The sequence below is a fragment of the Sus scrofa genome, chromosome 15 (assembly GCF_000003025.6).
Source record: "Sus scrofa isolate TJ Tabasco breed Duroc chromosome 15, Sscrofa11.1, whole genome shotgun sequence".
Taxonomy (NCBI): Eukaryota; Metazoa; Chordata; class Mammalia; order Artiodactyla; family Suidae; genus Sus; species Sus scrofa.
In genome coordinates this window covers 113,373,882-113,389,619 of record NC_010457.5, presented here as the reverse complement: position 1 = coordinate 113,389,619, position 15,738 = coordinate 113,373,882, and the positions used below count along the sequence as shown (strand labels likewise).

General features: G+C 39.8%; 1 long non-coding RNA gene across 9 annotated transcripts in view; it reads right to left on the bottom strand.

Moving 5' to 3' along the window:
• LOC106506349 overlaps window positions 1–14,257 on the bottom strand; it is a 333,193-nt gene extending 318,936 nt beyond the window's left edge. For 5 of the 9 annotated variants that reach the window (XR_002339161.1, XR_002339160.1, XR_002339159.1 and 2 more), the window contains exon 1: window positions 13,995–14,244. This is a non-coding gene — a long non-coding RNA (uncharacterized LOC106506349). Of the gene's footprint in view, window positions 1–13,994 lie in introns of all 9 variants that reach the window. The other 4 variants (XR_002339158.1, XR_002339156.1, XR_002339155.1 and 1 more) reach the window with 4 other exon arrangements.

The following is a 15,738-nucleotide window of genomic DNA, read 5'->3' as shown; positions in this document are numbered from 1 at the left end:
TGCTACCCACCACAAACAAGTGCCTCCAAAAGAGACTTATAGGTTAGCCTTCAATGCAAAGGTGCTTAATCTATTTTTCACAAACACTATCCAGAAAGCCAGAAATTCAAATCCCCACAACACACATACCATACATAGAGTACTGATGAATCATGTGTGTAGCTCTGAGAATCTGATTATTTCTATCACATTCTGAAATAGTTCTTAAAAAGCGTTAATCAACTACCAATTTAATACCTTCTCCATAAGGCCTATAGGAGGTAGACCAGTATTAAGAGGAAGAGAAGGCAGTGACTATCCATTTAATTATTAGCTAATCCAAGAAGAGGGCTTGTTTCATAGAACTTGTGTGAGTGTTAGAGAAAAGAAAAACTGAGGCAGTGTACAATATCCTGCTATTTATTAGTAGTATTAGTAGTCACACAATTCTTATTAATTTTACATCAGAGTAAAGAATTTTAGCAAGTGACAGGAAGAATATCAAAGAGAACTGTAAATAACGTGTTAGGTAGTATATATGTCAACTACTCAAAATGTCCTTAAACTGAAATTCGAAGGAAAGAAAGAAAAATATTTTACAAGTCTATGAACAGATACCAGACATGGCATCAGAAGAGAAATTAAAAGACAGAACTGTAGTGACACAGTTGGCAAATGTCCTTCAAATTTCACTGGTTTATATAAAACAATAACACAATAGATTAAATAATTTAGTACTAAGGACTATACACTTTGCATATTTTGTTCCCTTTCCATTTAAGTGATGTACTGTGAAATAAATTACTCACAATCAAAAGTTTCCTTGTGAAATATTCATGTGAGATTCTTCTGTATAAGTAATAACACTTGCATTTAAAAACCTCCCAAGTTTTAAAACTGCTTATAAAAATGGCATCATGAGAAAGTAAAATTCTTAAAATTCTGTTGTATAACAACTATCTTTTAAAAAATTTTAAAAATCCAAGAATAAACATTAGGAGATAACTGAAGTCAAATACAATATAAGACAATTAATTTCCTTTTAGAAAAATAAAATCCAGGGGATAGAAAGAAATTTGTAGATGAGCTTAATTGTTTTTTGATTCTACAAATTAGGGAAGCTTAAAAGATGTATTGTGGAGTTCCCATCATGGCGCAGTGGTTAACGAATCCGACTAGGAACCGTTAGGCTGCGGGTTCAGTCCCTGCCCTTGCTCAGTGGGTTAACCATCCGGCGTTGCCGTGAGCTGTGGTGTAGGTTGCAGATACGCCTCGGGTCCTGCGTTGCTGTGGCTCTGGCGTAGGCCAGTGGCTACAGCTCCAATTCGACCCCTAGCCTGGGAACCTCCATGTGCCGTGGGAGCGGCCCAAATAGCAAAAAGACAAAAAAAAAAAAAAAAAAAAAAGATGTATTGTAACACCAAACATTATCAAATGTCTTTGTTCCCAGAAATGATTACTATGTTCTGTACATTCCAATGATTTACACTGGCATTGTCGCCTGGCCAAAGTTTAGAACAAGTTAAACAAATGGATTATGAGTATATAGAAAAGAAAGTGAAGTTACTAATGGCCATCATGGGTTCACAGGGAAAAGTTACACTCAGTGAATAGTCTTCCTTGTAATGGAGCTTCTAGTGCCCATTTGGAGGCTGATTCTAAATCTGTAGGCAGACACTAAATGTGGTCCCCTGTGCTATTCTGTATTTTTAATCAGTGAACTTTAAAGAAGGCCTAAAAATTTAAGAAGAAAAATATCTATGTGGGAAGTAGTAAGAACAGTTATGGTAGTCAAAAGATTCAAAAGCACAAAGATTAAAACTGGGAGAGCTTGGAAGCAACACAAACCATATGAAACTGCTGCCAAGCTCAAAATGATCCCCACAGGATAGGTGGCTGCAGTTGCTTCTGGACATTAAGGACAGTATGTCTCTGAGCAGCATCTTGGCAAAGATGCGTCTGTCAACATAGACTGCCAAGACTTGGTTGGCTCGGATGCCTTAGTGTCTGAAGGGCTCATAAAGGGAGCATGGATGCCTGGGAAAGACCCCAAGACAAATATCTCTGAAATGAAGACAGATTTTTCACTTGTTGACTTGCTCTTTTGACTTCCCTTATCTTTCACACCAAGGACCTCATTGCTTATAATGGAATGGGTGCTATTATGATGATCAGAAATGAAAGAAATCATGAAAATATTATGAATGATCTTACATAATATGTAGAGATATGGTCTAAATAAACTTGTCAAAGCTTATTCCTTTGAGTTATGCTTTAAAATGAATTCCCACTGTGGCTCAGCAATAACAAACCCAACTAGTATCCATAAGGAATAGGTTTGATCCCTGCCTTGCTCAGTGGGTTAAGGATCCGGTTTTGCTGTGAGCTGTGGTGTAGGGCACAGATCAGGCTCAGATCCTGCATTGCTGTGACTGTAATGTAGGCAGGCGGTTCTAGCTCCAATTCGACCCCTAGTGTGGGAACTTCCATATGCTGCAGGTGCAGCCCTGGGGAAAAAAAAAAAAAAGACATTATTGTACACTTTCTTGATGCCACCATACATTCTGAAGTCTGAGGAGGGCATTTCTACTGTCCAAGGCATGAAAAAAAGAGTAAAACAAATAGACTTTCAAGTCGACAGTATTGGTCAGGAGTAAAACTAAAAAACAATTAACAACGAAAACCAAGATAGGTTAGGTCAGAAAGGAGGGAAGGTGGAAAACCAAGCCAAAGGAAGCCAGAATGTCTGGATGAACTTGACTAAACCATCTTTCTTTCAAGCAAGGTGAGAGTGTGGTCAATGCCCAGCAACATTTAATTCTTACTCTTACGTAATGAGATTTTAAGTTTCTATGGGGCTAAAGAGCACAATTTTATATGTCTTTAAAACACCCTCTTCCAACCTTCCTGCAGTGCTGAGCTTCCACAGTGCTCACACAAAAATTACTTATTGATGAATGTATGTATTTGAGTTCAGAAACCCCAAGACTGAATATTCCTTATGTCATAATGACCACCCAATGGATTTTAAGTTTTCTACTTTTCAGTAATTTGTGTAGCAGAGATGCATCCAAATTTGCGCAGTAGAGAAGCATCCCATAGAAAGTCAGAGCTACTAACTGTCAAATCTACATGAATGATAGAAATAAAAGCACTAATAATTTAATTAGGTTAGGAGAATTAGACATAATCTTGCTTCATGTACTGAATTATTTCAGCCTGAGGAAATGGTAACATTAAATATTTCTCATGACACTTCTATAATGCTAACGGATATTATTCTCTTCATATCATGATTAAAACAAAAATGTGAGAACTGGTAGTGAAACTCTAAACAAAGTCTTATGGAGATTAACAAAAGAGACCAATGTCCCTTATAGATAATCGTAATGAATTTGGAGGGACACTCTTCCCTCCTTTAGCATCTAGAGAGTATCATAGTTAGCAGAAGGAAAATGTTACAGAAGATTAAGATGAGGATTTTCCTTTAACCCTCAGGCTAAACTTACAAATTCAGCAGAGGAGTTGTCCTCCAGAGTTTGGTAGAGAAAGCAAACACAGCTATACAATTCAGTAGTTTCCATCACTTACATATCATTGTTTGGGTATAAGCAACAACAAGAAAAAAACTACATTGGCTACATCAAGAAAAATGTGGAAACAGTAAAGTCTATCAGAAGGCTTCAAAAATCTGATAAAAAGCTAGGAAAAGAAAATGTCAGGCTTAGAAACTGGCAGGAATCAGACATTCTCAGCAGTCTTGAGACACAGGCAGTTCTCCAAGTCTCTTTTTGGAAGAATGAGCTCCAAATATTTTGTATCTTTATGTCACTAAACTCAGCTTCCAAGGAGAAGATTCCCATGAACCTTGCTTAGTCCCATGGTTAGAAGGGCCAAGACACCTTGAGTAACTATTGCATTAAACCATTTACAAGGAGAGGACAAGTGATTCTTCCCCTTCAAACTTGGGATTCTATGATTAAAAGAATGAACATCAGGTCATTCTAAAATGACAAACATCCACTGCAACCACTAAGGTCTAATCCAGGTTTTAGTAAGAGCAATGCTAATTCTACCACTCACCTTGATTCAGCAAACATCAAATTTTGTTTTCTATCCTGTTGAATATAAAAGTACCTATTAAGTACCTATTAATATCCATGTACCTTTATATGTAAATAAGTTAATGATTGCACTAGAATCTAACTTTTTAGGTCCAAAACAGTTGGCTCTACTTTGGAAAAGTAGTTACCGGTTCCAAGAAATGGGATAATCTTACGCCACAATTTTAACTGTAAATTTCTTACCATTAGTGCCACACATCTCATTTTCAAACTTTCCCTATGTGGGTTAGGTGCTAAGTGCATAGATTCTGTAATAAAAAAGTGAGGAGATTCACTATGGAACCATAAAATGAAAGGCTATTAATGTGACAAATCATTTAGGGAAGTTTTCTATCTTTCATCAGGCCTTTACCACAGCATTTTATTTTTAGTAGGTAAGTGTTATCTTCCCAGGAGGTGGTAGAACTAGTAATCATAGTATGACATAGTAGCAGGAACTGTTTAATTGTCTTCCAAAATAATGTTTTTCTTTACCTCCATAATAATACAGCAAAACAATAGCCAACCGAAATAAAAACTATGATTCTCAGTCTTCTTTGTAAAGGTCATGTGTCCAAGTTTTGCAGATGAGATAAAGCTTCATGTGGCTTCTTTTCAAACCCTCTTGAAAGACTTTGGGAAATGCACCCTTTTTTTATTTTCTTCCTATGACCCTTCTTTCCTGCTAGAGGGAATGTAAAGATGAAGGTACGATCTGGAACAGCAACCCTGGACTGAGGTGATCTTGAGAATGGAGACTTTTCACATCGTAACAAGAGAGAATAAACCTGAGACCCTGAAAATTCCGTGGAGCAGGAACGTTACTGAACTTCTCTCTTGTTTAAGCCAGTGTTTAGTAAGGATTACTAGAGAGTGAAAGAGTTCCTAACTATTCAACTACCGTCCCATGCTTATGTGTGAGCACATGACCCAGACTTAGCCCATTACAGGGCTCTGTATCCCCACAGTGATGGCTGGCCTAACAATGAGCACAAACTCCAAGTTAGATCAATCTGGGGCCTTCAAAGAGACCATATATATACGATCCTCCTTTCTCTGGGGCTATTTAGTCTAAATGACCTAAGTATTGCAATGGTTGCAACCTCTTAGTTTCTCCCACCACACGGAGAGATTTTCTACAGTAAGACAATGTAGATGGAACACAGAGGGAAGCAAAGACAGGAAGAAATGTGGAGTAGAAGAGACAGAAAAATACCTGACACTGTAAGTTTCTGATACCTATTGTACCCATAGATTTACCTGTTCTTTTCAGGTCTCATATGGTGGGAGATGGGGGCGTGGGTAGAATTAAGTTACTTTCCTGAGTTGAGGTTCTATCACTTAATCACATAAGAAATCTAAACAAATCTCTTTATAAAATGGCCATTCCCAAACACTAGTTTTTTAGCTGCCCTACCTACCTCCAACCCTCTTGGGTTTTGTAGATGCTCTTACTACCTAGTATAATGGAAAAAAAAAAAAAAAGAAAAAGAAAACAGTCCATTAAGTGAAAACTCCTTTCAACTTTCTAGACAATCCTAATAATAGCATGTGATCAAGCCTGTTCTGTCCACCCATTATCCTTCTCCCCTTTGGTATAATCATGGGAAAATTCGTCCAACTTTTCTCAAATTAGCATTCTCCCTCTTCTTTCATTCATTCATTTCTTCACTAAATATGCATTGCACATGTGCTACTATACATCAGCTACTGGGTTTGGCTCTAGGGATATAAGGATGATTAAAATTCAGCTCCTATTCCTAAACTCACAGCCTATTAGAAGACATAGGCATAGAAACAGACAAATGATCATTATTGTGTTAAATGAATAAAGACATGCATAGAGCTTTAGATGAGGAAAGAAAGCAATTCTCTAACCAAGCAAGTGAGGGAAGTAATAAAGAATAAAAAAGAAAGCCTAAGAGAAGGGAGGCATTCTAAGAGTTGGTAGGAGTAAGACAGAGGAGGAATATTCCAAGCAGAGAAACCCATTCTAGAGGACACAGAGGCAAGCAGCAGCATGGTGGGTGCAGTAAGCCACAGTTTCAAGTTGATAACTAGGTTGAACCAGAGAGCCAAGAAGTGAGGTCCTTTACGGTAACTGTAACAGAGAGTCTAGTATACAGAGTGGAATTATCAGGGGATTTTGAGCAAAAAAAAAAAGTGACACGATAAATTTTACATTTTATAAGATCACTCTGAGATGCTCTGTGAAGACCATAGAGGGGGAAGGGCTGAAACACAGAAATCTGTGAGGAAGGCATTTTGGAAGTCCAAGAAATAAGTATTTCAGCTTGGATAAGGGTGAATATGGTAAGAAATAATTCAAAAATGGAGCTAACAGGATTGACTAATGGATTAGAAATGGAAAGGAAAATAAACTAGAATGATATGAATATTTTTGGGCAGAGCAACTGAGGAAATCAAAATATAATCTACTAAGATTCAAAAGACTGGGAGAGAAAGTTTCTAGAAGAAAACAAGAACATTATTTATGATTGTGGTGATAGAGGTGAAAATTAGACAAATAGAGTCTAGACTAAGAGGAGGAATCAGGAGGGAAGATAGAAAGGTCAGAATGCATTAGCACTTCCAAAATAAGATCACTCAGAGAATGGGTATAACTAGAAGAGCGATCCAAAGAAACTAAGGCATTTCAACATTCGGAGGCTGGAGAGGAAGATCTAGGAAAGGAAACAGAAGAAAGCTGCCAATGAGATCCAAAGAGTGTCAGAAAGAAAAATGTGAAAATATTTCTAGGATGAGGAAGTAATCAAATGCTGCTGAGTACTTTTGTTTTCAAATTTACGATTGGAAAACATTTTCAGCGATGCCATTCTTTCCTTCTCTGTCCCCTGGCCTTAACCCTTACTCTGTCTTCAATATAGCCCTGCCATCCACCAGTTGTCTCCTAGCAACCTGGAAAGTAGATCTTTTAAGTTTTAGCATCTCTTTCCAAAGATAAAGTAACTAAATCATATTTAATATGTATCAGGGGGCAATAGTTTAATAGTGCACAAGACAGCAAAAGCAAAGAAAAACAGGCTCAAAAAGCAATTACCTTGGACATAAAATTAGAAGTTGTTTAAATCAGGTGAAAAATTTTGCAATCCTTTATATGTTTCTAATTCTCTTGCCTCTACAACTCACTGAGGCAGCATTACATACAGCTCAGGGATTACCCCAATTTGGAAGCTTCAGTTCTTTCCATTTGGAAAATGATTCTGATTGATAGTATTAATATTAGAATACTGCATCAGAAAAGCTATCAAATATTCATTTTTAAGTGTTTGTAACACCAGTTTTCATTACACAGAGTGACCGTGGAGATCGCCTATGATAGCACTGGCAATTTCACAAATTCTAAGACCCACCTAAGGTTCTCTTGATTAAACTTTGGAAGCCAAGACTAGGCCACCGGCATCAGTTTAAAAAAAAGTATTTCTTACTGTGCAGTCCCTAGACCAGAAGCAGCCGGCATCACCTGGGAAGCTGTCAGAAATGTGAATTCTCAGGTCCCAATTGAAGACCTACTGAATCAGATACCCTGGGGGTTGAGATAAACAGCTGGTGCTTTAACAGGCTGCCCTGAAGATTACCATGTGCAGAAATGTCTGATTAAGTGCTAAACTAAGGGAGGGAAAGGAGAGGGCAAGGAATACAGAAGAGGAGGACCAGGAAGAAAGAGGATAGAGAGAGAAAAAGGGGAGTAAGGGAGCAGAGAAAAATGAGGGCCCAAGGAGGAGACAAGGAATAAGGAAAGTGAGAGAAAAGCAGAAGAATGGCAAGGAAGTAGGAGCATGAAGGACAGCAGATCACAGGTGTTCTTTGATGGCTCTATATGAGCGCTTGGATAGAGGATAAGCAATTGGATAGAGGATGAGCAATTAGGGGGTCTATTACTTAGAAGTGAATAATCACCTTATAGTAAGTACTTTAGGAATTAATTGAGACAAAACGCTTTTCCAGGGGCCCTGGTGTCTAATATTAGTAATATCTGAATAAAAGCATAGGTCACAAAACAGCTCAATATTAGCTAAAACAGCCAGATCAAAATCCTTAATTTCCTCCCTTGTTTTGTTGTTTTCTGTTTTGGCCATACCTGCAGCCTGTGGAAGTTCCCTGGCCAGGAATTGAACCCACACATCTGTACCCAGAGCCATGGCAGTGATAATGCCAGATCCTTAATCAGCTGAGTCCTGAAGGAACGAACGCCTTTCCTCCATTATTAACATTTCTTTTCTCCAGAGCAGATACCTCTTGGAGGCCTACTCTCCATCTAACCAGCCTCTTGGCTTTTAATTCTGCTTTCATTCTAGATCCTTCTTCACTGGCTATATTCTAATTGATCCAGCTGACTTCCAAGTAGCAAGAAAAAAAGTCAAAAAAGACACCATTTGGGGAGTGATGTGACTTAGTCTGTCATGTCTAGTTCCCCATATAACCCAGCCTTGGTTGAGAACAATGAATGAGATTAGCATTTGTTCACATGGAGACAGGAAGATTTTCCATTTAACAGAGAGCCAAACAGAAGCAGAATCAAATTGTTTTTTAGTCTCCTTTGACTTCCTTATGGAGACCCAAGACTTCCTGGAGTTTTATTACCAACAGAAAGCACCTGAGAGGCCAACTAATTCCAAAGATTCAGCTCTTTGTTGTTTAATAAAAATCATAAAATCCACCTGGCTAGGAAATTTAAAGATAGAAAAACAACTAATTAAACTTAATTGGGTCAGTCTGGGCAGGCTGATTACCCTATTTGATTGGCCTCAGGAGAACCTGATGATGGATTCATGAAGTGAGACTTGGCAAAGGAAAGCCTGAAATCAGGACAGGTGCTACATTTCTGTCTGACTGGAGATGTAATTTTTAGGGAGAAATACACAAAAGAGGTTAAAGAGGAAACAGTGTACTGGGGAAGAGGACCACCGACAAGTCACTTCAGGCCCATCCTAATTTTTCAGAATGAAGCAAAGAAAATAGTAGTAAGACAGTAGGCCTATTTTATAGGAGGCCCTGGATTTCCTCCACCTGAATTAACAAAATGCATTAGATCAGGTTCCCCCAAGTTCTTTCTTTCAACCCAGAAGAGGAACCAAAGAGAGCTATTTGGAATGAACTGATCACATCAGTGATGGGCAAGTTTGTCTGAGGGACCCCAACCACAAATACTACAGATAGGAGCACGGATTCTTAGAATTTGAAGACAAGTTTATTCCGCCAGCATACATGTTTATGATAAGCATTTATTCTAGAACCCCTTCTTCTGAACATAGCAATAGTTAATCTGGTGAATTAACCCTGGGTTAATACTAGATTGGCATCAAGATTAAAAAAAAATTGTGACATATGAAAGTGATTTTTACACCTAGAAAAACTACTTTAGAATTTCATTCTTACATCTTGCCTCCTAGAAGAACTCAAAGGATTAAACGAATTTTCTTTTAAGATTATATAGATTTTCAAAATGACTTGTAGAAAGCTATATTTAACTCATTAGAATTGTGGGTTAAAAACACAAATTTCTAAGCCCCAAGCCAGGCTACTAAATCAGAATCTCTGATATTAGGTCCAAGGAAATATTTCATTTTGTTTTTGTCCATGCCTAGGTTATGTGGAAGTTCCTGGGCCAGGAAGTGGATCCACACCATAGCAGTGATGATTCCAGGTCCTTAACCTGCTGAGCCATGAGGGAACTCCAAAAAAAATGCTTCCAGGTGGTTGTGAGTCACTCTAAAATCTAAGAAATATAACTCCTGAGTATGAGACAAGAAATTGTCTTGCTTAGTAGCAAGGTAGCAAGGGTTTAAACGGCAACCCCATCATATTGTATGATGGTATGACTTACCTTAGGCCAATCATTTTACCTCTTTGTTCCTAAAATGAAGATATTAAGGGCCTTATCCCCGAAAGTTATGGCAAAGATTAATACATGAAAAATTTTTAGGACAACACCTGGCTTCATAAATTTTGCCTCTTGCTGTTATTAACAGGAAGATTACCTAGGTAAAAATAGTAAGCCAATCAAAAAAGTATGTCTAGGAGTTCCCGTCATGGCTCAGTGGTTAACGAATCCGACTAGGAACCATGGGGTTGCAGGTTCGATCCCTGGCCTCGCTCAGTGGGTTGTGGATCCGGCTTTGCCATGAGTCCACAGGTGTCGTGGACTATGGGCAGTATGAGCAGACTTGGCTCAGAACCCCTGTTGCTGTGGTTCTGGCGTAGGCTGGCGGCTACAGCTCCAATTGGACCCCTAGCCTGGGAACCTCCATATGGGTGTGGCCCTAGCAAATGTAAAAAAAGTTTGTCTCAGTAAATCTATGCAGTAATCCCATTTTACTGCATTTTTGCAGTTTCTGTATCATGCTAGACACTCATCATTAAAAGCCAATTTTTACAGATTTTGCAACTTTTGTCCTTTTTTGGGAGGGTTCTTTTTAGGGCTGCACCACGGCATATGGAAGGTCCCAGACTAGGGTTCAAATCTTAGCTGTAGCTGCTGGCCTATGCCACAGCAACAAGGGATCTGAGTCATATTTGCAACCTACACCACAGCAACACCAGATCCCTAACACACTGAGCAAGGCCAGGGATCAAACCTGCATCCTCATGGATGCTAGTCAGATTCATTTCCACTGAGCCATGAGAAGAACTCCAAAACTTTTGTCTTTTACTGTATTCCCAACACTGTGAAATCTCTTGAAAGAAAGAGAATAAATCAACACACAAGGCAGATTTCTATGGCACAAGGATAACACAAGAGGTTATGAAGTGCCTATCATGTGGCAGGAATATCCACACATGACTGCAGGAGGAAATAGGTGTAGATCTTATGACCCTCCACTACCCAACATAAAGGCTGATGACCTAGAGGGAAAAAAAAACTCATACTAGCCACAATTATCAAAAATGAATTAAATCAATTACACGTATTATGAAATGTTTCTCATTCCTCCACATAGGTACATTTTTCAATCAAAAATAACAAAAGAAGATAGTGAGTTCCATATCGTGGAAAGGCCATATCCATGTTATCTGTGCTTCACCAACTATAGTTTTTAATGCTGTTCCTATAGATGGATATGCATGATTGCATTTAATTTAATCCTCAGAAAACTGTACAAGGAAGATAATCCTTTTCCACAGGGCAGGAAAATAAAGTTAGCAAGATGAAGTAAACTGCCTCTGGTGGCATTCTGCATTCAACTGGTGGCTGACTGTTTCTGGCCCCAAATCCTGCTCTTCATCATTTGACCTGAACAACAGATACAAAGGAGCCTGCTGGGTGTCCAGCTTTACCAGCGCCTGAGAACAAAGCAGAGATGTGCCCTGAGGGCACATTCAATCTCATAGGGAAGCTAGAAAATGAATACATTCTGAGCAGCATCACAGGTGTTGTGGACTAGGCAGTATAAGGAGTTCTGAGAGCACATATCGGGGAGACTAATTTTACTGTGAGGATGGGGAAAGGCCTCAAGGAAGGGTCATGTAACCAGAGAGATGAACAAGGAGTAGGGTCTATAAGGGCAAGGGAAAGTGTATTGGTGGTGTAGAGAACGGCACACATGAAAAAAACCCGAGCAAGAATGCAATATTTCAAAGGAAAAAAATAGCCAGGAAGGCTGGATCATTGGAAGCAAGGGCTGAAAAGAGACCAAGAAAGAATATATGGGAGGTCTTGCAGGACGTGTAAGGTTTGGAGACATCATCCTAAAATCAAATAATCATAGTAAAATGTAGAAATAAAATTTCAATGAAAAGCTTAAGCAGATGAAAGCCCTGAGCAGATTTTTCTGACTTAAAAGGCTCTCCCGTATCAGTGACTGGCACAGACGTATTAGAAAACTATCTAGACTTAGGAGTTGTCAGACTCTGCTGAGCTTGTTTTTGAGCATCAGATCCATGGCTATATGCTTGCCAAGTCAACTCATGTACCACAGATACAATAAGTACAATAACTACGCTGCAAGGTCTACTAAATGATAGCTCCAAGCACCACCTCTTATCTTGATCTCAAGATGTATATCATCTGTTCCTCGGGGTTTATTGTCTGCCGCTGTGTAATAACAGCACCCCAAGCACCCATTAGAGTCCATTTCACTGGTAACTTCTGCTTACTTAGAAAGACCCTCATTAATCACCTTCTGGAAATCAAAGCCAAGTGCAGCCTCTGTGCTGACATATATTTGCAGTCTACCAAGTACTAGAACCATGTGTAAAGACAGAACAATTAAAAAAAACAAAAATCTGTATAGAGAAATAGCCCTTTTGTGTTGCATTGATAAGTCACTGGCTGTCTTAATAGTTTTTCTTTGGAATTACTGACTAGGATGAAACTCAGGGTGTTCATCTTGAGTAATATCTTCGCCTTCCTCACACCTTCTAAACTTCAACATTTCACTAACTGATTAGCTGCAGATTTAAAAACAGGTGAGTAAATAACTGAGCTGATTTTATTCCTCTTTGATTTGCTGAACTATGAACAAGATTACAAAGTCTGCACCTTTGTTCCCTTGCTGTTTCTATTCTTCTCTATCGCATGTATACTTTCGTCTGCTAAAATCTCCCCTTTGGCTAACCCAGCCCTGCCTCTTCACACCTCTCCTCTCCCCACATTCCTACCTTTTAAAGACTGAGTTCAGAACTAACGTGTTTGCAAGGATATACTCTATGCCTTAGAGGCTGAAGCCACAGAATGCAAAGTAGAAATGGAAAATAAATAACATATATTGTAATCTGATGTTGTGATTCCCATCAGTGCCTCCAGAGCATATACGCAAAGGTCAGGACGCTGCCCTGACGGAAGAGATTCTACATCAGGGAGGTTTGGAAGGAAAATGTTCAGCAGGCTCTTTTCCTGTGAGCTGATTGTTCAACCTTTAACCCACCACAGGCTATCCTTAAATAAAACTTTGCATGCTAGTATGTATTAAATACTCTTTGAAAATGTTCCTAGTATGTCTCATGGACTTACCCTAAGTTGACTCTAATGAGTTATGCCTTGGTGTAACTGCCTTCTCTTGAGTGGGGATAGAACTTGCTAGTGTTTCTAAATGGCAGATTAAGGCAAAAGTGGTATCAGGTCTTTGATTAAGGTACTTTATATAGCAAAAGTGATGCAGTGTCACTCCTATGACTATGTTACACTATATAAGACTCTGACTCAAAGAGGACTGGAGAGAGAGAAACGCTCCCTCTGGCTTTGAAGCAAGCCGCAATGTTGTGAGCTGGCCTATGAGGAAGCTCACAGAGTATGGAACTGGGGGTGGGGGTTGAGTCTAGTAGCTGAGAGCAGCCCCCAGCCAAAAGTGAGCACTAACACTGGGACCCTAGTTCTACAGCTACAAGGAGACAATTGTCAACAACGGTAGGGAGCAGAGAAGCAGAACATCCCTCAGGCAAGGCTAGGGTGAAATTGCAGGCTCCAAAATACTGGGCAGCAACTACAGCTAAGCTGAGCCTGTATTCCTGCCTCATGGAAACTATAAGAAATGGCTAGGCTTTTTTTCCCCCTTTTCCTACAATACTTTAGCAATGTTCCGTTATCTTCTTACATCCAGCTTTCTGTTGCAAAAAGTGTGATGTAAAACTGATTTAGAACCCTTCATAGGTGATCTGCCCTTGCTCTTTTGTAGATATTAGAGGTTTTTTTTGGTGGCTTAAACAAATGGGGATTTATATTCATAGTACATCCTTCTCCAAAAAGCATGAATAGAGACACTTCCGGAACAGTAAAAATGAGGAGCTCTGTAGACCCTATCACTTGTGAAAATATGGTAACTGGTGAAAATAGGTAGAAAAAAATTAAGTCTAGGTATTATCCTAAGGGCGTACAGAAAATGGGAAAAAAACTGAAGAAAATCTATGCAGTCTTAGTAAGAACAGAGAGAGTCTGGCATTTTGAGCATTTACCTTCTCTTTCTCCAGCTCATCATGTCAGCTCCACTCCAGGGAGCTGCAGCCAAGAACACAGGAATATTTTTCCCCAGAGTTACACCATCACCCCTGGCAGGGCAGGGCACTGGTACAACGCCTCCTCCAACTCTGTGTTACATAAGTCCTATTCCAGACAAGAGCAGATGCGTGGTCTCGTGCTCCTTCCTCACCCAGCCCTCACTTAAATAGTGGAAGTCCGTCCTTCAGGTGCATCAGATCAAGAATACGATTCCTGATTGGCTCTTCTTCACTTGCCTGTAAGTAGGGCAAATTTTCTACACCTGAGGAGGCAACCAAGACCAGACAGTAATGACTACACAATGACCCACTTGTACAGAAGGGATGTCATCTCTTGACAAGTGGGTTACTGTCCTTTCCCCCAACTATGGAGCAGTGATACAGAGGTTTGGGTAATGAGCAATTAAAAGGAGGCTTATCGCTCCAAGGGAGCAACAAGCTAAACCATGGACCAGGTAGAAGTTTAACAGAGAGCACCAGGTAAAGAGATAACTAAGAAGATCCCTTCTGGGGATGGAGTTCCCATTGAGGCTCAGTAGATATGAACCTGACTAGTATCCATGAGGATGGAGTTTTGATCCCAGGCCTCCCTCAGTGGATTAAGGATCCGGTGTTGCCTTGAGCTGTGGTGTAGGTCGCAGAAGCAGTTTGGATCCCAAGTTGCTATGGCTATAGTGTAGGCCAGCAGCTACAGCTCTAATTTGACCCCTAGCCTGGGAACCTCCACAAGCCTTGGGTGCAGCCCTAAAAAAAAAGGACAAAAAAAAAAATCCCTCTTGGGGGCAGAACAAACCTCAAAGGCAAGCTTCAAAGACTACCCCTGCCGAGAATGGAGTTTAATTGAATTGGGCTGTGGAGCAGTTTATGCCCCAGGACCTTGTTGAAAACAATAGAACAATCAGCCAGCAATTAGAAGAGGCTGGCAGCTGGGTGAGATACCCTTAGAGGCAGATGGTTTAACAGAGATCAGGGAAAAAGACAAAGTTTTGCTAAAGCCACTGTCATCCCAGGGTGACTGTGTCTGCTGCTGAAGGCTGAAGGTTGCATCCTCTGAGGCACATGTTGTGAGGAAAGAGATTTCATTGAAATATCTAGTCAAGCAACTAAAAGTATAGACAAACAAACATCAACAATCACAGTAAGCCCTGGAGGGGCATATCAGTCTCCAGAGTTAGAACTCACATGGAAAGCTGATGGAAATGCAACATGGTGTAGTCACTTTGGAAAACAGTCTGACGGTTCCGCAAAAGATTAAATATGCAGCTACCACACAACCTAGTGACTCTACTCCTGGGTATATACTCCTCCCCCCAAAAATAAAACGAACATCAACTGAAATGAAAACACATGCAATGTGAGAGCTGTGAGTTTCAGTTTTATTTGGTAACTTTCTGAGGCCCATAGCCGAGGAGACAGACAGCCTCTCTGATAGTTCAGAGAAACTGCTCTGAAGAGGTGAGGGGAAGGGAAGACCAGTGTGTATGTGATTTTGGCCGGTGCTGGGGAGGATGTGGGGATGTGCAATCAAGCATAGGTCTCAGTAGAAGTCCCAAGGAACAGATATCTGTTAATGATTTTAGTAGTTTTCTGAGTATGGAAATATGCAAGAACGCTACTTCATAAAATTTCCTCCTGAAATTATCTACCTGAAGTTCTGTTAGGCCAACTTTCCCAGAGCAAAGAGTGCCTCATTTCTGATCCC